This window comes from Anas platyrhynchos, chromosome 3 (assembly GCF_047663525.1).
Source record: "Anas platyrhynchos isolate ZD024472 breed Pekin duck chromosome 3, IASCAAS_PekinDuck_T2T, whole genome shotgun sequence".
NCBI classification, from domain to species: domain Eukaryota; kingdom Metazoa; phylum Chordata; class Aves; order Anseriformes; family Anatidae; genus Anas; species Anas platyrhynchos.
The window spans coordinates 48,879,727-48,906,867 of NC_092589.1; the positions used below are offsets into that span (position 1 = coordinate 48,879,727).

Here is a 27,141-nt window from a genome sequence, read left to right on the forward strand (position 1 = left end):
ATGGGGGGTCTCCAGCAAAGGGCGATCTTGAAGCCTCCTTCTCACTGGAAGCAAGAGGAAGAGCTCATGCCTGAGACTCCCTCAGAGCTTGTAGGATTTGCTGTCCTCATGGGGACAGCTTGGAAGGGCCTGGCACACCTACCCACACACACAGCAACGGGATGAGCCTTGTTTCACGGGAAATCTGGTCCACATTCAGATGACCTTCTTCTTGCTGAGGCTAATTTCAAGACTGGGGGATTCAAACCACGGATTCTGGCAAGAACTACAGAGGCCAGGAAACCTCAGCACCTTTTCCTGTCTCGTTAGCAAATGTCCCCCAGTGGCATTTCACTTCAGGAAATCACACCTGTTTTAGGGACAGGGAAATTGAGGCACAGCTTTTCCAAGAGACTCGTCAGAGGTCAGTCACGGCCCCAAATGAAACCACTGCAGCTGTGCTCCTGTCCCAGAGCATCGGGGCAGGCTGGCTGGGCGAAGGTCTCCCTTGCAGCCATTGCAGGGACCCAATGCATGGGGCCAGCAGCAAGAAGCCTTCTGCTTGGGTGGGCTCCCTCCCCTGCCTGCGTGAGCCATGCGGCACACGTGATGCTGAAACAATTGCTTCTGTGGTGCCGGAGTTAGCTCTGTCTGAAAGGGTACCACCGCGCAGAGCGAGGAGTGTCATTAGGCTGCCGGCTGGGCACTGGAAGATGGATGTGTTGTTCATTTTTGTGCAGGCAGTTAACAGCACAGCTATTTGGTTACATGAATTTACAAGCTTAGCTGCTGAATAAGGGAGACCACAGGTTAACAGCAAGGGGTGAAGGTGCTTGTACAGGTGCAAGCTGAGCCCTGAACCAAGGCGATTACAGCTCACTGGGAGCTCCTGAAGCCCATTAGTGCCAGAGCAAGGAGCTGTCAAGATCCACAGATGAGCAGTTAAGTTTGCAAGCTCGGAGGTGACCGCGTGCAGGGAAGGGAATTTGCTTTGCTCTCACAGTCTCTCCCTTTTCTCTCTCCCTCACCAAACAGCCTCCTGCACATCAGCCCCAAGCCTCACCCAGCAGGGACAAGCCTCCCAGCCTGTCCTCCCCTCAAACACCATGCTCCTACCTCCACCCCTGCAGCTCCCCAGCTCTGCAAGCAACATCCCCATAAGTGCCAGCACCACCAAGAAGCACTCTCACCAGCAAGTGATGCTGCCCCCCAATCTGGACTGAGCCCCACAGCTGTGCAGAATCACTGCACACTTTGGAAAGTCACAGAAAATAGTTTTCCCCAACAGGCATCTTATTTCCTCACTCTGTCCTCTCCCCCAAAATAAATAAAGGTACTTCAAGGTGTCAGACAAACAGTTGCACTTTAATTTCTCCCTTTGGCAAGCCCAGCCACTAATTCAGTCTTGTTATGGTTTTCCCACTAGGGACAAAATATATACTGAGCTTTGAAAACCTATTGTGTAGCAGCAATTGTTGCTGTAAGCCAGTGGCTGTTTTGCTTTGTTCAGCACTGTGTGCTTGTGTCTCCTGTGAGATATTGTTTTGTTAAGACCTGTTATTGATTAACAGGGAGAGGAATTGAATTCCAGATGGGAGCAGCTGAAACACTCTAAAATGCTGCATAAAAAATGCGAACATTTAAAATCATCTTGAAGACAGCTACCTCTCCTAAACCAGATCCGTATTTCCCTCGAGCTGTACCAACTGCAGCATCTCACCTAAGGGCAGTCTTGCAATCTTGCTTCAGGATAAGGGTCTTATCTTCACACACAGCTTTGGGGTCGATGACCTGTTATTGTGCAGTTCCAGGGGCTGATTCACCCCTGATGCATAAGTGCTGCAGCCAGGGGTGAGCATTAAGCTCCAGGGAACTCCATATGGAACAGCTCTGGGCATTTCTCCTGTCTCCTACTGCTGCCTCAGGGCCACCACAGTCCTCAGTGTGGATGCAATAATAGATGAATAGGCATAAAGTTGTCCTAGACCCCTATGGCTTCCACTTCTACCCCATACAAAGGGACTGATTTCCCTGGTTGAGCATCAAACCGTTTATCTTCATCTACAGCAGAGGATTTTTGTTGCTGTAACTGCAGAGCTCCATCAGAGTAGAAAAACAGGGGCTGCTCCATCTGAGCTGCCAGCACTGAGCTGGTGCTCAAGCCGTGGGTAACTGCCCCAAAGCGTCCTGACCCCTCTTGGTGGCACCAGCTGAATTCTGAGCTGCAGCACTGGGCTCAGGGTGTTTTTGCGGTCTCCTGCTGCAGGCATTTGTCCTTGCGTTATTTAAGCCATGTTGTGTAAAAACCCACAGGAATGAGGAGATGCTGTGACACTGCTTTTCATCTGTCTGAACTAAACTTATTTCACCAACCTTTAAAGTAATTTGTGGAAGGGAACTGAGGAGAGATGGGGTTTCTAAATCCTCTTCAACCAGTTTTAGCATTTGCACTAGAATAATTGTAGGGTTGCAACATCCTTTGCGCAACCTGCTAGGGGCAGTGGATCTACCACCTGGGAAAGCTTGGTGTCATTTAATAAAAGGGTAATGCAAGACTGTGCTGTAGGAGTTAGCCAGAGAGATTTAGATAGGGAATGGTATAATTCCTCTTCTGACCATCCCATGGAAATAATAAAGATCAGAACCCATATCAGGTTCACTGTAGGATTTAATAGAAAATAGAGGCTATTATTACAGCTGACATGCAGTCTGCTGCTGACAGTCTTCAATCACAAGAAGCCCGCTTATGCCACTGCGCTGGAGGCTACTTATCAGAAGGCACAACTGCAGAGGCAGCTAGGAGGAACCAGCTCCTTCTTCCAGCCTGCTGCTGGAAGAATGGCCACAACAAAATGCACCTGAGAAGCACAAGTAACCACAGCTTGCACCTCCACCACTGACTACGTTACCAATTAGCATTTGCCATCAAGCGTTTCAGCTTATTTTGTACATTTCCATGTCAACCTGAGCAACAGTAGTAGTCCATGTGAAAGGACTCAGACTTCTTGACATTCACTAAGCCCAGCAATAAAACTCCTATAGAAGAATAAGGAGCTAAAGAATTGCCCCAAAGCAGGTAGTATAGAGGATGTGCTCCTACAGGTGAGATCCTGGCACTGCTCTTGCCGTGAGCAGCACCTTCCCAAGCAAGCTGTGCTCAGCCATGGAGCTCTCCCAGAGCCACCACTCCTGAGACACGAGCTCTGTGCCCTGAGCAGCACTATTGCACACACAGTCTTACATTCCTGTGTGAAATAGAAACGCACCTGGCAAAAATAGAACAGTGGTTACAAAATACAGGCCTGCTTGTTTTAAATTGTTATCGGAGCTGTTTCTGGTAAAAGGAGCTATGTCTACAGGGGACGCTTCTGCGTTTCAGCTGGAGGAGCACCAGCAGTGATGCCCCCCGCAGTGATGCTCAGCAGTGTTTGTGGAAACGAGGGTACAGGGTGGATCAAGAGCTCCCACCGATGACAACAGCCTCCGCCCAGCATACATCCCTGGCCTGGGCCCAGGCTGCCACGTCACCATGCCCTGGACAGGGATCAAAGGGTTCAGCATGAGCACAGGAGGTCGCATGGGGAGGAGGGAGTGGAGATCTCCAGCCTCCAGCCTGCTCTTTGTTCAGTTCATCCTGAGTCTCCTGGTTATGTTTGAGCTCCCATCTCAGTCCAGCCAGTGCAGCCACTGCCAGCAGTTTCAGGGAGAAGAGCATTCAACCTTGACTCACATTAACTTCATCTGAATTACATTCGTGTTCTTTCCAGAAGAGCATTTGAAAGCTTTTTGTTCAAGAGAGGGTGTAGACAGGAGGAAAAAAAAGCGAATAAGAGACTGCATACATGGGGGAGGGAATTAGATTTAAAAGAGCCTTTTGGAGTTATTTCAATTAATCTGGGTACCAGGGACCTCTGGAGAAAGGCTCCTCTTAGAGCTACTGAAGTAGAACAGAGCATTTCAGGGTCTCACTTTCACATTAAAATAGCAGCAGCACAGCAAAAGCGCTTTTCCTCCCAGTCCATTTATCTTCACAAATGCACAGCGCTGCACTCGATGCCGTGCAGCTCTCCACACGCAGCAGCTCGCCCCCGGACAGCTTAGCTGAGGCGCTGCCATGCCCTGGTGGAGGGGACGCCATTTTGAGCCCTCAGGCACGGGAAGCAGCACGTGGGTGACAGGGTCGGTGCGTGCGGGCAGAGCTTTCCTAAGGTGGTTTCTGGATGAAGGAAGACCATTTACCATGCTGCAGAAGCAGGTCGTGCTGTACCGGTGGCAGGAATAAGAGAATCCAAAATAGGCAGGCTCAGCTATAAATTTACCAGGCTTTCATCCATCTTTTATAATGCCAAGAAGATCCCTAAAAGTCATCAGACCCAGAGAAACTCACTTAAGAAGACTCTTGTCATCTCTGTCTCAGGCAGTTCAATCATTTTTGCAGGAGAAACTGATTGTGTACATTAGCCTAAGTATGTGCAGCAATATTTATTCACAAGAGAAACATGAAGCAGAGCAGTAAGAGGAGCAAGACTGGAGGGGCTGCCCAGAATTTCATAGAAGAGGTCATAGAGGTAATTCTTCAAACGTGCCTGGGCCTATCTATTTTTTTGCAAGCTAACAGAACAGGTTTCTCAAGCAGAAGCCCCTAATTGACAAGAGTATGTCCTGGAGGCTGGAGACAGATTGATGGCTGACACTGAATAAAAGCCTATTTCCTTTTGGCTCACAGGGGTTTGGCACTGTTGCTGATACCACAAATGTCTGAGCCCAGTATCAGTGAGTATGTAGCAGAGCGAATATTTGTTGGAAACAGAGCCTAAATTATTCATGGAAGGCTTTACAATCTTGAATCCGTTAATTCCTTCATGTCTCCAGTACCAAAGAAAACATCAGTGTTCCCTACTTACAGATTTTGTAAAGCAAAATTGGCCAGAAAACAGGTGAAACAAAAAATAAAATTTAAGTATCAGTTACTGTATCTCCCCTGCTAAAATTAATAGAGCTGCTGCTTGAAACAAAAGCTGAGATAGAGCTCTCAAGAAAGCATTGGACATGTTTATTAGTAGGTCATTTATAATCCTCCATTCCAGCAATATTTGCAACTTCCTCCAAATACTCAGTGCTACTATAGACACGATTCAAGGCCAGATGGGCCACAGGTTGGATCTAGTTACTTGGCAATTCCCATCAATGCATGTTTGTTTTCCAGCTGTTCCTTCCAGAAAAGGAAATCTGAGAAAAATACTTGTTGCCACTAGAAAAAAATAAAGGAAGATTCGACTCCAAATCAAAATTAAAATGCTTTACAATTACCAAATGAGCACAGATCCTGCGGCTCACAAGTTTTCAACAGGAGCTCTCAGAAATCATTAGCTGTTAGAATGAGCTTTCTCGTGGGCAGGATAAATCACCAATGGGCTCCTGGAGTTATCCTTTACCTTCTCAAAGGGTACTGTGGGAGCTTTCAGCTGGACAGTATTGGCAAATGTAGGAGAGAAATCTTAGTTAGGACAGAAATACCTTCCACCTGGAAACCCTTATCTCATCTTTCTTTAGGAGGCAACGGGCTATGGGAGGAAAATATGTCCTTTGTCAAGAGCAACATCCATGGCTGAATCTTACTGCTGATTTTTACATGTTATTTCTCATTCCTCTGTTTAGAAGAACGTCTCTAAGACCCCAGGGGGGAACTGACTGCCTGGTACAGTTAGGCCATGAAAATGCACTATATGAGATGTTACCCAGTACACAAAGTAAAACAAGAGAGGATGGAAAAATTTCTCCACTGACAAGAAATCTTGTGTGTTACTTGTGACAATGGGGAACAAACAATACTCAGCAGAAAGATGATTTTTTTTCAAGGTGACAGAACTGTTTTCAAGCTTGATGCCTGGTCGAAGCACATTGTGAGTGCTTGTGAGGCCTTTTTACATGTAGCAGAACAGACCAGACCAGACCAGACAGTCTGGCAGTCTCACAAAGGTATATCGAGCAGGAATACTCTCTCTCTCTCTCTCTGTATACACACACACATACTCTACAATCTTTCACAGCAACACGCCAAAGCAAACACCAAATTGCCTGCAATATTTCAGAGAGATGGCCAAAGCTCTCAGATACTTTCCATGCTGCCCCCTGGAACAATCTTGTGTTTTCATTAGCACAAAGGTGGAAATATGCATAGTGGAGAGAAAAGAGATTAGTTTCAGAAGGGAACATAAACAGAAACAGGTTCTGATTTGGTCAGGATCCACTGATCCCAGCAGAATCAATGCCAAAGCTGAGCACTAGGGTGCAGGATCAGGCCCACTTCATGCAAGGCACGTTTTGTTTCCAGAAGTTAGATGCCAGTTGCAACTCCTCAAAACCCCATACTCTTTGGTACAGACAGATTTTCTTCAAAAGTGGCCGATACATTCCCACCTTTCTGCTCAGGTGCAATCTCTGGTTATAAAATAGCAGCAAGATTAAGACAATCAGACAGAGGACATGAGCTGGGCTAGTCTGTCTAAGTGTAGCTGATGTAAATCAGCAGCAGTACCTGAAGAACTGCAAGGTCCCGTCCAGAATGGCTCATGAAACACCAATCATCTTGTAGGCTTAAAATGAATCTCTGTGCCCAGGAATATTGTGAGATGGGGCCATTTAACAAATGGTTAGACTGCAACCCCAAAAAGGTCAAAAGAGCACAAGTGAAGTAGAGTGCATCAGAGTTCAGTTCAGTTTCCTTGCTATTCGCATGAGGATCACGAAAACTGACTCCAAAGCTCCAGCCTGAGAAGCATGCCTTTGAAGCCTGGCACCAGCTGAAGCACTCCCTGCTGTTTTTTCCAACTACTGCACTACACTACAGTTGCACCACAAGAGGAATCAAATTAAAACACGTAAAAACAAACAAAAATAAGATTGTTAGGAGAACCAGTTCAGGTCGAAAGCAATTTGCTGTGTAGCCACATCAGGCTTTGCTGTCACCACTGAGGAAACAATGCAGGAGTGCAAGGCTATCACTGCTGCAAGAGAAACGCTCTTCAAATTGCATCCTAAGGGAAGCAAGGCTCTTGTCAGTGGGCTGCTGTGGTGCACTTTCCACATGGGATGGGAAAATATCAGTCAGCTCATTCTGTGGTTTCGTCCATCTAATCCATTCAGCTCACTGAAACTAGTGATATTCAAGATAAGTCAAGGACTAGAGCATCTGGCTGCTGCTAGGCTCCCCCCCAGGAATGTCTTCTCCAAGATGAACAAGCCCAGGTCCCTCAGCCTCCCCTCACAGGCCAAGTGCTCCAGCTCCAACCATCTGTGAAGGACCTCAAGATATCCCAATTAAAATTTTATTTACTAGTCTAAATTCTCACTTAAGAACCTGCATTCACAAGACTCTCATACCATTATAAAGTGAAAGTCAGGATAAGTTTCCCAGAAGACTTGTGACTCTCACATGAAACCACTACAAAGAAAATTTAATGGTTGTTGCAATAGGAATCTTATGCAACAAAGATAACTGCACCAGGCTCAGCCTCCAGCTCAGCCTCCTAGGGTCATGGATGGGGTTTCACATGAAGGTCATGAGAAGCTTCAAACATTTTAAAGTTTAAAAAGAGATGCTGAAATAGACAAACAAAAGAAGAGATATCTTGCATTTGCCCGCTAACGTAAAGGAATCTGAAGTATATGTATGGGATTCATTCAGCAAAAGCAAAGCTTGCACAGCTTATCTTTGGAGGTCCCTCCACACAGCATGCACCACACTTTCACAGGGATGAAAGCAAGGAAAACTGGGAAACAGAAGAGGGTTGGATAGCCTTCTACTCTTGCTTTCCCAAAGTTAGTTCAAGTAATTAACTCAAAATCGTTTATCTCCACCAACAGCTGACAATCTGGGCTGACTAGCAAGCCTCAGTCAGCCAGAGAGATTCAGTACAAGTCACTTTCTCCCAAAAGGAAATAAAATACAGGATAGTGATTTCAATTTAAAATTAATATAGGTAGAGAAGTGCATACTATACCCTGTTAGCATCACTCAACTTTATCTGTGCCTAATTCATTTATCACTGTGTAGTCTCCATTTACTTTTGGTATTTCTGCCTACGTGAATATTAAAGATAAGACGTGTCGTTTAAGTTTCTCTTTTTACTTCCTGATTTTGAGAGATAAATCAAATATGGCACACAGAAATTTGTACTTCTCTACATTCAGTGGAGAAAGACTGCAGAAACTATTGAAAGTACTGACACTAGCCACCCATAGCAAAAGTAAAACTTTACAAATGCTATCCTCTCCAGGCTTAAGTGCTATAACTTCTTTGTTGTATATACGGCAGGGAGAAGATTTCTTTGCTTAATAAATTTGTCTATTAATTTATTTTCATATTACTTTTTTTTTTTTTGAGGGGGATGAGAAGGAGTCATATTCAGTCTATAGACTTTCCATTTTTATATTTAAAATGAAATGTAACTTAAATTTTAGACCTAACATTCCTGCAGCTCCTTAGTTTTCAGAAATCCTTCTTATATCCATGTCTTCAGAATTACATGACACACATTGCTTAGAAGCTATGTCATAAGTACAGATCACTGAACACCTGAAAAAAGGAAGAAATAATAGACTCAGAAAAGCCTACTGTATGGAATTCTGGTCACTCCAGAAAGCATGCAATAACACGAGAAAGGGAACAGATACCAAGGTGACAAGGCTGGCCAGAGGAATGGGTCAGCTTCAGGAAAGGACAAACTAAATAAGCCTTGGAAAAGGAGGAGACAGCAGAGCAGGATGAGGCAGAGATTTCTACATCTATGAAGCAGAAAAGGTGAACAGCTAACAATTATTTATTGCTTTTCTTAACACAAGAGCAAAAAAAAAGGTGCTAAAAGAAATCACCAGGCAGAAAGTTTAAAAACAAGAACAAAAAAGTACTATTCTCCAAGACCACATGACAGTCTTGTACAACACATCACCACGGGATGCTTTGAAGCCCAAGCCTGCCCAAAGGTTCAAGAAGTGATCAAACAAAATAATGGAAGAAAGGTTCCTTCAGGGCTGTTAGGTATAAAAAATCACAAACATATCCCACCTCTGAGAACATCCTGAAAGCGAAGATTGCAAGAAGCAGAGAGGGTTATAATTTGGGCAGCACTGTTGTACGTTTACCCTGTTTCCTGTTCTCCTTCACTAAGTGCTTGCTGAAGGCCACAGTTAGACACAGGAAAGAGAAGGTACGGGGGAGCTGAAAGGCCCTGCTCTTGTGTTTTCCCTTTAGGATTAGTCCACTTGAGCTGGCACGCTCTGTCACTTAGCCAGGCTTCAGAGGTGACAGCATCAAGCAGGCTGAGAAGAAGCACCACAACACCACAAAATGTTTCCAAGAAAAATGATCCCTCTTTCTTTCTTATGCTTGTCATATAATAGCAATAATCACGATTGCTTTGTAATATGCTTAGAGCGGCTTTGGAGATTGATTAAACGCTTCAGCTTCCCTTTAGCCTTAATCAAACCCAGCAGCTGTTTATCACTCAGAATAGTTTAGATCAATAGAGCTTATGCCTTACATATACCTTTAAAATCGCGTGCTCTATACCAGCTCCCTTGAAGCTGCAAGCAGCAATTACAATAAGTGATCATCCTCTGTAGTGTTAAAAGCAAGTAGCTGTTATAAAAATGATAAAATCACCACAGCCAGTAGCATAAGGCACTTTTGAAAGGCAGCCTTCCTAGTTGCAAATTTGTCCCAAGTTCTTTGATAAAGAATGGACTGGAAAGGCTGTAGGCAAAATGTGCTCAGCCCTGGCATCAACTTGAACATACAGACCACTAGACAAAGCAGGGCACCTGCCCATCATCAGTCGGCCTCTCCTCCAAGAGCCCAGCAGCAGAGGAAAATCCAAGGACAAGGTTGAAACAAATCCCAGACACAAATTAGAATACTTCGGCTTGGGTCAGCGTGGGTAATAACTTCAAATATCTATTTTACTCATTCTGTGAGATACGCTTATGTCTTGTAGCTGAGTTCAGACAGCAGTTTCAGAGATGTTACATCAATAAAGTTGAGATTGTATTTTGATTACATGGAAATAAGCAAAATCCCCCAGAAGACAGTATGAAAGCTTCTACCGACTTACATGAATCCAGGACTTCACTCACCGTGTTAATCATGGTGAGTTAAGTGAATGAAAGTTGAACTCCAGGCTTAAAATCATCAAATGCAATCAAATGAAACATACTGGAACAGTCCATTTCATCATTCTGCCAGACAAGACAAGACAAACTCTTGGCTGGTGCCTTGAAAAGACAAATATTTGGATAGGAAAAGAAAGAGCGGGTAAAGTCATAGCTTCTAAAATGATATGTTATGGAAAATCATTGCATCACTTTACTAGCAGTTCACAGCTACTCATTAATTTTGCAAAATTGCAGCAGCTCCTACTCTCTGAGGTCTTCTGGAGCAGCAGTTTCTTGTCTGCTCACAAGGGACAAAAAGCTATGCCCAAGAGCACCGCCACATGAAAAATGGTGTTTATGTGGAAGGTGACAAGATTTGGTTCGTTCTATACACAGTTGGGACGTGAGTTTGAAAGATCTGACATTAAGACTGCTTTTTCCAGCTACACACCCACAAAAACGCAGGTCATCTTCCCCAGCAAGAAAGACTGTGAAGTAGTATTAACGTCATGTTGTGTCAACAAAGATAGAGCATACAGCAGCCAACAGGATTTAGGAGCAATTTAGGTGGGCCAGCCTTCAAAACCTCACCTGATCCTGGCACTCAAAGGGAGAGTGAGGAAACTGGCAAATCGCTTAAAGAAGTACTGCAGAAATGCCACATACCACGTTTGCTCTGTTAGAGATTGAGGCACATTAAGGTAAAGATCATTAAAATCCAATTAAGAAGGGGGGAAGTGTGGGAGAACATTTTGGAGTGCTCAGAAGACCCCAACCTTTCAGTAGACCAGGAGGAGAAAATGGATAATATGAGATCAAAGCAGACTGCTGCTGTCATTGCCATCCAGAAGAGGAGGAACGCTGGATAACGTAGAGCTTTTCACTTTATTTTGTTTTGCTGATTTTCTCAGACCTGTCTAGGACTTCAGCTGTTAAAAAAAAAAAGGAGGGAGGTGAGGGAAGACAGGCTCTTCAAGTTGTTTTATGAGCCCAGCTAACGCTTCGCACGTTTCAATTTCTGCCACTGTGTGTTCCTTTACACACTGCTAACCACTTGAAAGCATCTTGCAGGGGAAAAGCTACCAGACAAAATAGTTTTGGATGCTCCTTGTTTATTATATGCAGATCAAGCAGTTCTTATTAACTCAGTTTCAGTTCTTCCTTCATAGGTAGCAGTGCTGTGATATTATTTGCAAGCAGCCAAGGTAATTACCATCCAGCAGGGTCCAATTGTTTTCAATTAAAAGCTTGACTGAAGTCTTTAGTTTTTAATACCATTGTGACCATCTGCTTTCACTGAAGTTCATCAGCAAAGGCACAGGCCTCGTTCTAATGCTGCTTAATTATATAGAGGAAGGTGTTTTTTTGGTGTGGTTTTTTTTTTTTTTGGTCAGAGATTCATTTTTCCCTGCTAAAGAAATGGGCAGCAAAGGGGCCACGTGGCTTCACTAATAGCCTGCAGCAAGACAGAGCATCCGGGAAGATCATTACCTTCCTGGGAGATCCAGCTGTTACCGCACTGACAAGAAGATCCAGGGGACCAACAGGAGAAGGCAGTTAACCTTCTCTGCCCTGCTCTCTATTCAGTCACTCACCTCCTTTTTCTTCCAGAGAATCTGAAGAGACCAGAAGGAAGAGCTCATCCAAAGCCACTCGGTCCAACCCTCCCCTGCTGATCGCACTTTCGGACCGTGTCGTGGGCTGGGAATGCACACAGGCTCTCCTGTGCGGGCATGCATGCACTCCCTCCTCCTTGCGTGTGTGGCTAATGTTTTGCAGTCCTGTATCATCTCAGATCTGAGGATCTCCAAATCCCTTACAGGCATTCATTAAGCCCTGCACAATCCCCAGGAGAAGTAAGTAAATATAATTTTCCAGATGGGGAAATCAGGACGGCAAGAGGTTAAGTGACTAGCCTGAGGCCAAACAATAAATAAGTGGCAGAATCAGCATGAGGATCTGCCAAGTCCCGAGTTTAACACAAGTCTCCTGAGTGTTCATCTCCAGAAAAGGAAAAACACCACCCTCACCCTCAAACCCTCAAAACACTTAACTGCAGTCCTGTGTCATACATGCCAGTGCTAATAAGAGTGGCTCTTCACATCACAGACTGTGCTGTGCAGAGGAAGGCATTTTGTAGATTCAGCGCAGGAGCCGCTGTCTCCAGGCAGGGAGGGAAGCACGCAGGTCTTGCTCCACACCATCAAACCAGGCAGGCACGCAGCTTCCTGAGGGGAGTCTGCTGCCACTTATGCTACACACAGCTCTTTCCAGGGATCAGCCCCCTGAGACGCGGGTACTTTGCCAAGTGTCAGTTAGAGAGGAAGAATATGTGGCACTGCACTGTAAGGCAGCAGTCAGGGCTGGGGAGATGAACAACACTGTTTCAGTGGCAGTCTGAAGTGCTGAGAAAAAAAGCTCCTTTCCATCTTCTTGGCCAGCCATACAGGCACACCCTTCTCTCCAGTAAATCCCACAGCTGTTCATCCCAAACTTAAATCCCTGCTCCTCACTAATTCTTGGGAAGATGAAGGTTGGGTTTTACCCTCACTACCTGTGGAGTCTGTTGCCTTGGTACACATCTTCATCTGTGTGTTTGACACATGTAATGCTCCCTCCCAAAGGCCAGCCACCCTGCTCTGAGCTGCTACATCAGGCAGGAGCACTAAATCTATGTCAAGGTTTTCCTACAGCCAAGCCACAGTCTGCTACGCTGTAAAGGCATTGAGACCTTTACAGCTCCTATACAGCAAAGGCATTGAAATAAGAATCTGAGGTTTGGGAGATAATTACTCCAGAAAATGGTCTAAATGACTTCAGTATTTTGAAAGGCTTCAGGTGCTGCTGTTCAACTACAGTCAGGTATTGCAAATGTAATGCAATTTGTTTCCATACAGATTTCTTTTAAAGCTGCATGTAGTATGTGGCCTAAATACATAATTACACACCGGAGTATAATGGCTCATTCAGGTTTAGTTTGTAACCACTATGCATTTTAAAAGCAAGTTGTGAAGGAGTATGCAACAAACACACAGCACACATTCCAGAAGACAGTTTTCTCACGCTTCACTCTAAAGAAGCTCCCCAAGGTCTATTCCTGCCAGAGAAACAGACAAGAAGAAGTGGGAAGAAATAAACCCTTTCTTTAAGAATTACCTTGAAAGAAGCATAATGACCATGTTCAGAAAATAGTCCACCAGTAAACACATTTTTGGCATGAGCATCCTGTGAATTGGATGGCCTAGCAAATTGGTAGTAAGATTTTGCAGTTTTTCTTTCTGATTGAAACTGGTCTGTACTCATAGCACGTCAGTACAGCAATTCCAAATAGTTTTTTCATCACCTATGCAAAATCACTTGGCAGTGGCCATTCAGGCAGCTCTTACTGAGTTGTGTGTGCACTGCAAAAATTACAGAAAAACTTGTGTTATTTTCGAAAATGCTCCCTACGATCCCCCAAGAAGCTGGTCTCTGGTGAAAAGTCCTACGATGACAGGAACAATAACACATCAGTGCATCCAGGTGAAAGATTTAAACAGCACTAGAACTGATGGGAGTCACCTTGGGTTGCTCTCAGAGTATTTCAGGCAACCACTCTCACTTAAGCTATTAGCGAGGCGTTGCTTTATTCACTACTTCTAGCCAAAACATTTGGATTCTTCCTTTTTTTTTTTTATTCTATGAGTTGCTCTGACACAACGAGCTGCCTTTTGACAGGCATAAATAACCAGCAGTGCCTTTCCTCACTTATCCCCAGCAAGCTCCTGACCCTGTACAGAACACCACGCTCATCCTTCTTAACTGGAAGCATTTAAAATTGAGGTGCCGAAATCAGGGAGCACCTGCATCAGGAAACAGGCACGTCCAAAGGGCACCAAAGACCTAAAACCTCCCCTCAGAAGTGCTTCTCTTTCCCCATCAGCTACAGAGGCAATTTAGCACAAACAGGCTCCTGATTCTGACACCTCAGTTAATCGCTTAAAGGAAAATACAAATTAATCAGTTCTGCCTCTTTCAAACTGCCTATTTAGCTGTATTTAAGCAGAGGAGCTGTGGGTGTGAGAAGATCCCTGTTTTGAAGACGAAAGGGGGAGAAATGCCTTGCCTTCCTCCTTACGGCCATCATGTGTTTGATTAAGTGAGGCAAAGCAAGGTATCTGGGGAACTTCTGAGATTTTAGATTTTAAAGGCAGCAATATTTTTATGGCCTTAATCACAAGCCTGGACCCTGGTGAGCCACTGGTGTAGTCTGTGGGAATCCAATTAGGCAAGGAGGTAGGTCCAGGCAAGAAACAGGGTCTTTGTGTGAAGGACAAACTCTAGGTCTGCTTTAGTGTCTGCCAATGACTCTATGGCATCCTCTACAGCAATAAATAAGTTATCCCACACTGCCATGCAGGGAGGTCTTGCTGTATTTGTAGGTGGACTGCAACAAGCATGCAGAAGGCTACCCAGATTTAGGAAAGGCAGGAGGAAAAGCCTGAAGTGCATTCTGGCCAAATAGGAGACTGCGTTACCAAACTCCACTTGCCAAGTACACAGCTCATCCCAGTCACTCTCTTTTTGTGGGACTGTAGCCCATGCACCTGTACTGTGCAGAAATGTGGTTTCATGCCTGCATGGCAACCCCATGCACCACTGAGAAGACAAGGCCTGCATGTAGATGTCCGTGACATTCAGCAATAGATTTCTCAGTTTGTTCCTGGAATCACAAGTAAGTCAGAGGGCAGCTGACAAGGAAAGAGACAACAGTCTTTGGATCAAAAGTAAAAATTTCTTCCATATCGAGTGAGATAATCCTGTTTCCACTACTATTTTTCAATCTAACGTAATTAAAGTCAAAACTCCAAATGCCAGTTTTCTGTCTCTTTGCTCTTTCAATAAGTTGAAGAAAAATACTAGAGCATTTCTATGCGAAAGTATATGAAAAATCACTCATGGCTATGGGATTTGTCCAGAAGGTCTGCAGCACCTCCCTGCTGGAGCTCCAGAACAAGGAAAGATTTATTTGCCTCTCTGCAAGTTTCGCATCCACTGAATTCAGATGGGATCTCACTGTGTATGTATTTGAGGTCAAAGAGCTGCAATGTGAGCGTCCGGATTTTACCACACATTTTCAGACCTGAGGAAAAGATTTCCAACCATAACTACATCACAATAACTCTGTTGTATCTTAGAGTGTTGGTTTAATAACCTTGCAGTTAAAGTCAGAGGCAGCTGAGCCTGATGAGATGGATCAGTGCAGAAGGACCCTTTGGCCTCTCCTCCTCATAGGAGGCCAGAGGCGCGCCCCACCAGTCAGTGCTAAGGGGAAGGAAGATTGCTCTTTTAGGTCTTTCCAGATGATCTCCATGTGCTGGTTTGCTGACTTCTACCTCATCCCCCCAAGTCAGGCTCCCATAAACCCTTCTTTAGAAACGCATGTAGTGTTCAGACGCATGTATGCCTCAGACTCAGCTGAGGGTGGAGGGGAAGGCTGACACTTTGAACATTTTCTTCTTCATAAAAAACACTCCTTCCTTTATCCCTTCTTAAAGCACCCAGAAGCTTAAAGGCGTAGACATGGAGTCTGAGTATCAAGAATCTGAGAAAAACAATATTATCAGAGGATCACTCTGAAAAAGTGTTTCAGTGAGCTTTGTGCCATCTCCTGAATAACACCCTCAGATCTCATGTACTGTCTTATAATTACAAAAAATATAACTTACTATAGCATGCACTATGTCAGCTTTGATTATGCCAGCCGAGAAAGACATGGGATACAGAGAGAGAATAAAGGAAGAATGATGGCTGTCTACTGGCTTATCAATTTACATCTCTCTACAGTAAATCTAAGTCCTTTGTGCTGTCAGTCACGCACTCCTATAGCAGTGATTGCTGGAATATGAAAATCACAGCTTTGAGATCCATTTGTACATTCACATATTTGTATAGCCTGTCTGGGTTTATTGCTTCAGTGGCTGCAGTGTCTCCCGTCGGCATGGGACCTGGCATTTGAAGCTCAGTGTTTTCCCCTACTACGCAGCTTGTGTGCAACAGTTCATACCAGCACTCTCTGAATCACCACCTCTCCAGTTCAAATTACTAAGGAAAACGGAAAAAACCCTCAGGAAACAGTAAAGGTAAGAAAGAGTCATGTGTTACATGGAATATTTCAGGCCTATAAATCCCAATAACATCTTCTGATTACAGCTAAAAATAACACACCTCCTCATCAAATATTTACTGTGACATAAATAGCCATCTAGCCAGCTCCATGCTTTTGGACACCTTAACGGTAACTGCGCATTTGCAGCTGAAATGACACACTGGAAATTAATGAAGGCAAGAAGACACGAACAAAAACCAGTCTCACTGCTGCAGGCGCCTCTGTAGCAACTGTCAGCAGCAAAGAGCAGCTTCCTGGAAATTTCGGAGGCGTGGCGTTCAGAAAACAAAATCATACTTGTTACCAGCACAGCACGTGGCTATGCTCACACACGCAGCAGTCAGACTTCCTATGAGCTGAGCAGTAATTTAGGGCTTCGCCATCCCCTTCCCAACCTGTCTCCCAGCAGCATCCACAGCTGGGAGGGGGGGGTCAGTGAGATTTTTGCTATTGTAAAATACAGTGATAAAATAGCTTTTTTTCTTCAAATTTTTGCACACTCATTGAGGACAAACACTCCACCATGAGAAATTTCCCACAGGTGACCAGCAAAGAGAAAAAGAAGAATCGAAAATCTTCTCTGCCCTACGACCTGCCCTCAGCTCTTCTACTAACACAGCTAAGCACTGAAATCCACAGCACCACACAACCCTCGTCTAGATACTTCAGCACAATTTGCCTCTGTCAAGTTAAGGATCACAATGCAAGGAAAACAAAAGCCACCAGAAAATATGGCAGGATAATAAATTACTGCTGATTTCCCAAACTTACATAAGTTGATCAGAATCTCTTAGAAAACGCTAAGCAATGTTTCAGTCTTAAAATTCTCTGCATTAAAAACAAAAAACTGTCATTTTCATGCACTCAGCTTTTGAGCTGCATTCCGTAAGGAGAGTACAATTCTTCCAGATCAGCAAATCTGTACAATATGGCAGTGTTTGGTTCCCACACTGAATAAAACACGGTCTGTCCTATCCAATCCATTTATTAGACTCGGCATTATTTTCCCGCTATAAACATTCCTAATAGCTTTGGACCGTTTTCATCGTGAAGTAATGAGAAGAGCACGGAATCGCTACTGTCTTTAAAATAAACACATATGTTATGCTTTGTTTTGTTTTTCCCTTACGTGTTGAGACTGAAGTTTCCTAATGCTTTGTACTCTAAGTGGCTTCTACTGCAGGAGGTTACGTCCTTCTTGCTGTCTCTTAAAATCATAACAGTCCTGTACCTGGGACAAAAGGCTATTATAAGCAAAAAAATGACAATGGAGACAGCAGAAAGCTACCATTTTCATAATTTTCCCTTATTTATAGCTGGAAAAGATGTTTGAATCCTTAAATTTGATTTGAACCAGGAAGGATCATTATCGGAGCATCAGAAAGTTACCAACAAACCCCACCATTTTATGGCATTTGTTATTACTAATAAATAACCCCGAACAGTATTTGTTATTGTAGCTCCTTAGACAGTCCTGTTAGCTCTACTTGAAGCCAGTCACCCATGTGGCACGACCATCAGCTTCTGCATCATCTGGAGGAACAATGCTGGGGCTAATGTAAAGTCCATCAAAGCTGCTGCCTGTTCCTGACAGCAGCCAGCTGAGGATGCCCAGGAAGTAGTAAAAACAGCAAAGAAAGCCCACAGTGAGCCACAGGTACATTCCTGCATTTCCCTTCTATGTCCATTTGCTATTTGAACCTGCCTGAATTTTCATTTTAAGCTGCTGCTTGCTAAAAGGGTCTTAGAGAGTCAAAAATGGAGCTCAGACCATAGGGCAGTGAATGCTGCCTTGTGCTTTAACCACCAGGTCCTAACAGCCTTGCCAAAAACCCAAAGATGTATCTATGCCCACAACACCAGAGAATCCATTAAAATGTTATTCAGCCTTTCACCTACTCCCTGTTCTTTCACCTTTGAGACACGTTTTTGCATGAGAAGTACTTGGATGACAGCCCTAGCAGCAGCCTATCACACTAGAATAATAAAGGATTAATTACCTCCATCATCAGCACTCTATTATTATTTGTAGCATCAAGCTCTTGCTCTTTTCTTGCAAGCTACAAATGCCTGGGAACACAGAAAAGAAGACACTGTACATTAATTCAACAAGTCTTCCAGCCTGCACCTGTGTTTAATTAGTTACTCTCAAACCAGACCTGCAGAGCCAGAAGCTACAAGTGAGAGCACCGCTGACTGCTGGCCTGGCTGGGCTGCTGGCATAATTAATTGCATTCTTACCGCAGCTCGGCTCTCTGCTCAAACAGAAGTTAATCATTTACTGGGAAAGCCTGAGCTGATGCTTTTCTGCCATCCCAGCCAGGGCGCAGAGCATTTCAGTGATGGCACTCCCCTTCCCGTTTGCTTCTTGCCTCCCAAAAATGCCGTGCTGACCACCTCAGTGCTGCCAGAGGCAGGGGGTGGGAAGGTACGGAGAGAATAAGGAGGAGAAAATCTCAACTAGAGAAGTGCTGAAAACAGCAAAGCGCCACGCAGCAGCTGTCCCAAAAACAAAAGCTTGCTCGGGCAGAGGTTTGGCAAGGTGTCAGCTAATAACCTAGCTGTGTTGGTATTTCTCTAGCCCTCAACATTGCAGTAAGCTTCAAGCGATTCATACATATTAATGACTGTAACTGTAAAGCACTTTTTTAGGGAGAGGAAAGTGTCATTATTGCTATGTAATACACGACAGAGTGGCTAAGCCCGACGTTTCCACAGAAATGAGCAGAAAAGCAAGGTCTGCTGCACCTTGGTGTGATGGCAGCGTTTCAGACCAGCCCTCCTTGCTGGGAGCTCGGGGGACCACAGGCTACACCTCTGCAGGATGGCACAGAGGCAGTGCAGAAACAGGGCACAGAGCTGGTGTAACCACAGGGAGCCGTGCCCATGGAGCCTGTGGGGGCAAGGGGGTGAGCAGGAGCCTGCAAAGGGCTGGCTGGGTTACAGCTCACAGCCCCCAGCTTCTGCACCTTCCTGCAAGGAGGGTCAGTGCCGTGCCCGGGTGGTGTCAGTGGGGCTGGAGGGAGAGGGCTGGCTGGGCTCAGCGAGCCTGGGAATAAGGAGAAGTTTCCTTTCCCTGCGTGCTGGAATATCATCCCTCTGGGATGATGTGAACTTTCTTCCATATGCATGAACTGCAGAGGGACTGTTTGCTTGTGAAAGGGAGAGAGGGACTCCTCTGACAACAGCCTTCAAAGTTTCTGGAATAAGCCGTTTAGAAATTATGGACTTTTTTTTTTTTAATCTTTTTATTTCAGTTTCTGAGAGCAGCCTGGTATATCTCTTTTTAAAATTAATGGCATATACTTGATCAAAAATGCTAAAATGCTGGTTCCAGCAAATTACACAGATAATTAAGCCTAATTTCAATAATGCTCTGCAACACTACTAATAAATCTTGGGGCTCTTGCATTCCTTGAACATACACAAGCTACTTCAAGAGCACCAAATTCCACCCTTGCAGCTCCTTCTCTATCGAGCTTTGGCAACCCCGAGCTAAATTCTGCTGTCAGCTATATCCCTGTAAGTCTGGAGCAATTCCTTGTCCTGGGTGGCATAACTCAAGATTACAGCTGTGTAAATGAGCACAGAATGCAGCTTGAAATGTTGTAAATCTGACCTTCAGCTCGCTTCCATGAAAGGGGAAAAGCCAGGAACTTGTTTTCACGTCCAGTAAGCCTCTTGAAAAATTACCCTGCATAAATATTATGATTTCAGTCAGGGATATATATCCGTATTAAAATGGAGTTAAAACTTCCCAGTATCTAGGTCTACTGGGAGGGTGTGAGATGCTGAGTGCTGTATTTATGGGCTACCACAAGCAACGCTTGCTTTTTAATCACAGATGTGTACTCTAGCCCCCCTGCCATGGCAGCACATCCAGACCTTCAACTTTTTCTTAGTAGATCTCTGTCTGGCCTCAAGACACTGAGGCACTGCCCTGTCACCAGTGCTTGTGTCTTGGTCCAACCTCCACAGGCAGGCCGTCTCTATTATTTTGGGGGGCTCAGAGGGTGTATGCCTTCCAGGCCACTGTTTGGAGAGCATGAGGTTTTTGATACACTCCTTACATGGTTGCTATTTGCAGTTGTGAGGGAGTATCTTAGTTATAGACACTTCTGAAGCATTAGCTAGATTCAGGCTAGGAAAAAAACAAAAACAAAAACACAACACAACACCAAAATGCAGCACAAGAAGTGCTCCCATACATATTGATTCTGATCAGACTATCCAAATCTCTTTGCCCTGTCCTCATATGTTTATGCAACATTCAGAAATCCGTACGAGGTTGCTAAGAATTATAAATAGCTGGCCTATACATTCAGGACTTCTATGAGCCCAAACAATAAAAGGACTGCCCTATACTACTGCACACAGCTGGACAAAGCCAGACAAAGATGTGCATATCTGTGGCAGCAATGATATTTATCAACAGAAGAAAAGCCTACAGAGGATATGCCAGCATTTTATTTGCTTTTAGACTACATTATCAATCACTGGCATTACCCAAAATTAAAAGGCACTGCACTTATGCAAAATACTTTAAAACAAGCAGCATCTCTTGTCTTCATTGCTAACTTTTTATAGCATAATTTGATTCATTACCATAAATGAATGAAAGAACCATGAAATCTCATCAAAATGCAAAGGGAGACTGGATCCAAGTGCAAAGGCCTGCAATTCACCTGCCATTGTGGGGCTGCATTTTTAAAAAATGGACCAAACTCCCTTTATGCTGATTGCTATTTTAACCACTTTAAATATTTAAAAATAACATTTCCATTTTTCTTTCTGTATTAAGGAGTGAATGCACTTTCCATTTTAATTCCCAAATTGAAGAAGCAATAGAACAGCATTCAAAGAAGCAGTTTCACATGTCAGCACGTACATGTGCATGGAGATAAAAGGGGGGACCTTCACTACCACCACCACCAGAGCAACAGACCACTGGGGTGGTCTGTCAATGAAGGACCTACATCAATGACAACAAATAGGAGGAATTTCTCTTTCCTGAACAGTGAAAACAGTTTCCATAGTAAAACCTTCCTAGTACCTGGTTTGTTCTGGAAATTCTGTGGAATCTGCAAATCCTTCTATCTGACTATTTCTACAGATGCAGAAGAAAATTACCCACAGCTATTTAAACTACAAGCCATTAATAAAATTAACTAGACTTAATTTATTTTTACTTTTTTTTTTTTCCTGCTTTCCCCTAGCTTATCACTTCTTCAGAGTTTGTCTTCAGCTAAATGTCACTGCAAACTGATGTGCTGGGTGCAGAATAATAAATTTCATCCAAGACCTTTTGAGTTACGGGTCATTTAATATAGTAACTGTGGGCAAGCTGGGCCCCCATTGTGCTCCCACTAATGTCAATGAGTATTTCTTGCCAGCGAGTTCAGAAGTGGATACCATCCCTGGCTGTGACAGATTACTCCTAATCTAAATTTGTCACACACCGCCACTGGCCATACCTCATTTTCTGGGTGCCCATCTTCAGGCGTCCAAAGATTAATTTGCAGAGTAGCCAGGTGGTGCTGGGAAGATGATCTCTGCTTTGAGCACGGAGACTCCTGCCACTCGGATGCAGTCGCTGCCCTTCACGCACAACCTTTGGGAAGGACTCAGCCCAGCTTCCATCCTAAATGCAAGCACATAAACGCAGGTGTAAAGCGGAGAGCTTATCTGGTTATTGCTTTGTGTCTGCAGCAGAATGGCGATAGTCCAGGGAAGAAAAAAAAAAAAAACACATACAAAGGTGAAACAAAAACAGGGAATTTATGCCCAGCAAAGAAAAAAAGGAAAAAAAAAAAAAAACACAGTGCTGGCAGAAATCTGGTTGCAAAGTCACTCGCTCTTTGACTCTGTCTGTGGTCAAGATTTGTATGTTTTTGTAAATAAGCCTATCTAGTATATTTAAAAAAAAAAAAAAAAAAACACCTTTCAGTAAAAACTAACCATGATCTCTTGTATCTGGCTATCTTACCAGGTGGAAAAGATTAACATCACGAAGCACCAAGCAATTTCAACAAAAACAAGGTCCTCAAGTTTCCTATAGGGACCTGCCCAGTTAGTTGACCCTCTTTTTGATTTTCCTCTCTACCAAGTTTTTCAGGAAAAAAAAAAAAAAAAAAAATAAGAGCACTTCAATGCACCCAGTCAGCTGTGAATATGCAGAGGATGAAGATGCTCTGCTGAGAATACCACAGGGAGAAAGTGACTGATCCTCTGCAGAGAGTAGGAAGCCTGAAACCCCCTACTGAATAGTGAAAGTGAAGAATAAAGAGATAAAATGAACCCAAGCCAACTACGAGGGATATTTATTCCATCAGCGAACACCATCCATCCATAGCCCAATATTTCACTTCACAATCCTGATATGTTTTAATACAGTTTTTATGAGATATATAATATATCATTCATTAGATACATGCATATATATTAGTCCTAAAAAATACGAACATTATCCCTTGCCAGCTTTTCCATATCAGATTTTCCCATGTTTATAATGCCTTTCTCTCTGCTGCTGAGAGATAGACCTATTCAAACACACACACACACACAAAAATCAATTCCTGGTCAACTGCGTGGGGAAACACTGACCCTGAGTAACCATTACGTGCAAGTGGTGTGGGCAGCCTGGATTTCACTCCTTTAACCTGTTCAGCTCCTGGAAGGTGAAAAACAGCTCAGTATTTTTGCAATAGGACTTTGATTTTTCAACAGTCTATCTCCTGAGGTCTTCACATCTCTATTGGAGGGCAGGAGTTGCTGGCTGAACCCACGGAGAGCCCTAGCACACAGCATGTCAGTGAAACAGGGACTCAGGTGTGCATTTAAGCACACGAGGAGCAGGTGAAACACTGACCCAGATGACATCCATGGCAGTTTTGCTGTCAACATCAGTGAAGACAAGATTTTATCCAGTGTGATTAATTTATGAGATTAATGTAAAGGATCAGGGCCCAGATTGTTCTTTAACCACCAAAAATGAATAATATGAAGTTTGAAGTAACGCCAGCTAACCAAATCATATATGCAAATAAAACATGTTATGAAGGGCTGCAGCAGTGCAAGTGAAAACTATTATTCACCTTCCAGGAGAAAAGAAATAGTTTTTAAATGAACCTTTAATTTAATCCATCCCTTTAGAATATTAGCTTAAGAGAAAAACTTATTACCCTTTAGGAAATATACCCATAATGGAGGCTTACCAGGTAGCTCTCACGCAAACACTCAAAATAGATGTGGACGTATACTCTATGTTTCCATAAATGTCAGCATTTATTTCTGGGAAACATTGTCCCTTGCTTTGTCTCTGTCAGTGGTATCCCCTCAGACCAATAAATCTCTGCTGGACTCCATGCCTTCCTATTACTCTCATTAGATTAGCAATGATTACAAGTGACCGCTACATAGATGCACTGGATGGAGTCCAACTGCTCCCCATGGGACACCAGCCCCCGAGGAGAGATTTCCCTGCTCTTAAGAGGTATGGTCTCTCCTGGGCAATCAGGGAAATGCAGGCTCTGCCCCTAGTCTCCAGTCAAAGTGACCACTGAGCATTTGTTAATGAGGAGCTGTCACGTAGCCAGGAGGACCACCTTAACATCTCACGTGGCTTTGCTACATGCACCCATCCAGTTTATGTGCACTGACCACACACAATAATCATAAAGATAGGAGGTCAGGATAACTTAATATGTTTTTCTTCAGCATGCCCCTAGGAGGCATGGAAGAATCATCGTGCCCATTTCTCAGGTGAGAAACAAGTCTGCGTGTAGCAATACGGGTCTAGAAGCAGGCCTTTAGCTACAAGTATGGCATACAGTGACCAAGAAGTGGGACCACAGGAAGAAAAGATTATGATAAAAAAAAGAAGGGACTCAATTCACCAGTGGACTGATGGCGATGATGGGAACATACAAACTGTCTGTTCTTTTCCCAGGAGTGAATTGTCCTTGGGTTGCACCAGGTATGAAGTCACCTTGGTTTAAGGCTCCTTTGAACCAAGACTGAGGGCTGAAGGGGAGGCAAGAGGCAGAGATGAAAACAGGAACAATTCAGCAGGAATGCAGAGAACGGCCTTTAGCTAAAGGCAACAACAACAAAAAGGAAACGGAACCCACTGGTCATGAACTCCAGTGCCCCTGAATGAAAGCCCATCCCTACCTCAGGACCCTGCGAAATCCAGCTGTGAAAAAGAAGCCGTGGCAACATGCAGCAGCCAGAGTCACTGACCTTTTCTTTCACTGACCACAAGCACAAAACACTCAAGGGAACCCAAGGAAAATGTATCTTATGCTGCTGGTGAAAAACAAATAATTGTTCTATGGCAAAGAAGTAACCTGGAAACAAAGGAGAGACTTTTTAGCCACTGTGGAAACTGAGCCTAAACAGCAATTTCAGTGAAATGTCTGGGAACCCTGCCTCATTGCAAGTAACAATATGCTCAGTGCTCCTGAAGCTGTTCTCAAAACATGCTCTAACAACGACGCATTTGCACTCCTTCAAATTTGTGCTGAAGACAGTTAATTCATATAGATGGAGGAGGCTTGACCTTGGAACTTGGCCTGGAAGGTATTCTTAGCCTCAGCAAGAAAAGCACTGCTCATTTTGCATAGCAAAGCCTAAGAGGGCATGAGAAACCTAGGGATGCACCAGTGACCTACTTGGGTTTTCTGTTCACTTAAGGCCACCTCAAACTTCAAATTGAGTCATTTCCCCACTTCTAAAAAAAGCAATCCCAAAGCCCCATAAGGGCATGAAACCTAATGCATTTTCCAACAAGCTGCTGCACATACCAAGAAGTCAGCAGTGAAGGAATGAGCTTCAGGTCAAACCTTCCCAGGACTGGTGGTGAGCAAGGCCAGGCCTTGCACAATGTGTGGCCTTTCATGGGGAAGTGGTCCTCCCACCCCAAGACCCTTTCACCTTCAGTAAAGCTCAAAGGCAGAAAGAAGAACCTGCCCCAAAAGCCAGCCAGACCGGCTCAGTCCTTCCCACAGGGTGGAGCATTTCCCACAACGCAGCTCCTGTGTCCGCAGACCACAGCTGGTTTGTCTTCTGAGCAATGGGAGGTCACAGTCCCCTAGGTTGCTGATACTGGAGCTGCTGTCCTGAGAGCTGGTGTTGACGTGGACGTGGAAGATATCAATGGGCAGTGATACCTCTCACCTTCCAACCTCTGTGCCAGCTTGCTCTGCTGAATAACCTGCTTCAGTCTGAACTCAAGCAACACCTGAGTCACCAAGTAGCTTCACTGCAGTTAGCTGCATCTACATGCCGCCTTAAAACCCTTCTTAAACCCACATAACTCCCCCCCCCAAACATGACCTTTTTTTTTTTTTTCCCCTCCTTGTAAGCAGTACTTTAAATGCTGGAGTGTGGCCCCTGGGTTGGGGGCCCACCTTGTATGACAGAGAGGCTTCAGGGTAAACCCCCGTCTGGTTCCAGATGCCAGAAGGATGACCAAGCTCTTCAAAATGAAATGGGAAATAGCCACAAGGCACCCTAGGGTACTGCAGCACAGAAGTTGTCACGAGAAGCCCCAGCAGACTCCCGGGGAGTGCAGCACCACGGTTGTGGTGTGGCAGCTCTCACAGGGGCTAGCCTCTCCTACCAAGGCCCACCCTGCCCAAGGGCAGCACAGTCCTGTCTGCTGGGGACCCACCTCCTCATGGGACTGCTCCTGCTGTCTGCCAAGGCATGAGCAGTGGGTCCTACGTCTGGGGTGACTCCCAGAGGACAGAGACTTGGTGCCTTAAGAGGAAAACCACCGGAGTGGGAGCTCATGTTCATTCCAAGCAAGAGCCCTGTGGTCTGCTGAGTAGTGACACACTGGAAAATGTGGGAACCTTCTCGTCCACCTTCCCCCACCCCAGTCTAACATGAATCATACCAGAAGGCAGAAGAAGTTGAAGCCAGTTAGCTTTTTCCCCCTCACTCACTCATCCATCCTTCTGCAGATGGGAAGCAGAGTCTCTGAAACACCAAGTGCTGACACTCAGGTTGTCCAGCCAGGTTGGAAGATGAAGGTCCTGATGCAGGTGGCATGAAGTCTGCTCTTGTGAGAGCCTCATTTTGCAAGTGCAGAGAGCTCAAGACATGGTTTCAACTTGGCAGCTTAGAGGGGCTAAGCTGCCAAATTGAAACTGTTTCTTTGGCACAACAGTGAGCTGGGACATATCCCAGCTGGGGTCAGGGATCAGTTCTCCTCAACATGAGGCTCCGGAAACAAAGCTACAGCGCCTGGACACTGCTTAAGGCCTCCTCCTGAAATCATTGAAAGTGTGTGGGGGAAAACAACAACAACAAAAAAAAAAACACTCCGCAACTCACTGAAAATATAAGCCAGAGTATGCTTCTCAGCATTTCCATACTCAGTACAGTGCAATACACTTTCTGCAAATGCATTTTAACATCTCTGTTGATCCTGCCTTGTGCCCACTCTATCTTGTATTTAACTTTCCACAGCAGCCCATACTCAGCTCTTGGCACAATAAAACAAATAGCTTTCTTGCATTGCTTCCTTTTTATTTGTGCACATCGTTAAAATTAAACACATGATGTTGCAATGACAATGGAATTGATGGCTTAATGGGATGAATTTTAATTTAAGTAATATTTCCATTAATCTAAAAGCTCTCCCTTAAAAGTCTGCAGAATTTATTTATTGGAAAAATTCCAGCATAATTCTAGTGAAAATTCTCCTCTGAATGATATGTCAGACTTTTAAGGCTCTCTTTGGCAGGTTTTCTTTTTGCCTTTGAATGCTACTGACATAAGAATACATTTCTCACAAGTCTTCTGTGTAATGAAGGAAAAAAGAAAGAGGACTGCTGCAGAAACCACGGTAGGTA

At 44.4% G+C, this 27,141-nt stretch overlaps 1 protein-coding gene across 30 annotated transcripts in view; it reads right to left on the bottom strand.

The window, feature by feature from the left end:
* The window catches only part of QKI (QKI, KH domain containing RNA binding), a 449,819-nt gene that overhangs the window by 233,991 nt on the left and 188,687 nt on the right, over positions 1-27,141 (bottom strand). For 27 of the 30 annotated variants that reach the window (XM_072035850.1, XM_072035847.1, XM_072035848.1 and 24 more), the window contains one exon: positions 21,754-21,920. The gene's annotated coding sequence lies outside the window, so the exon portion shown is untranslated. Of the gene's footprint in view, positions 1-70; positions 17,511-18,279; positions 18,350-19,898; positions 19,974-21,753; positions 21,921-24,174; positions 24,302-27,141 lie in introns of those variants that run through there. The other 3 variants (XM_072035871.1, XM_072035872.1, XM_072035858.1) reach the window with 3 other exon arrangements.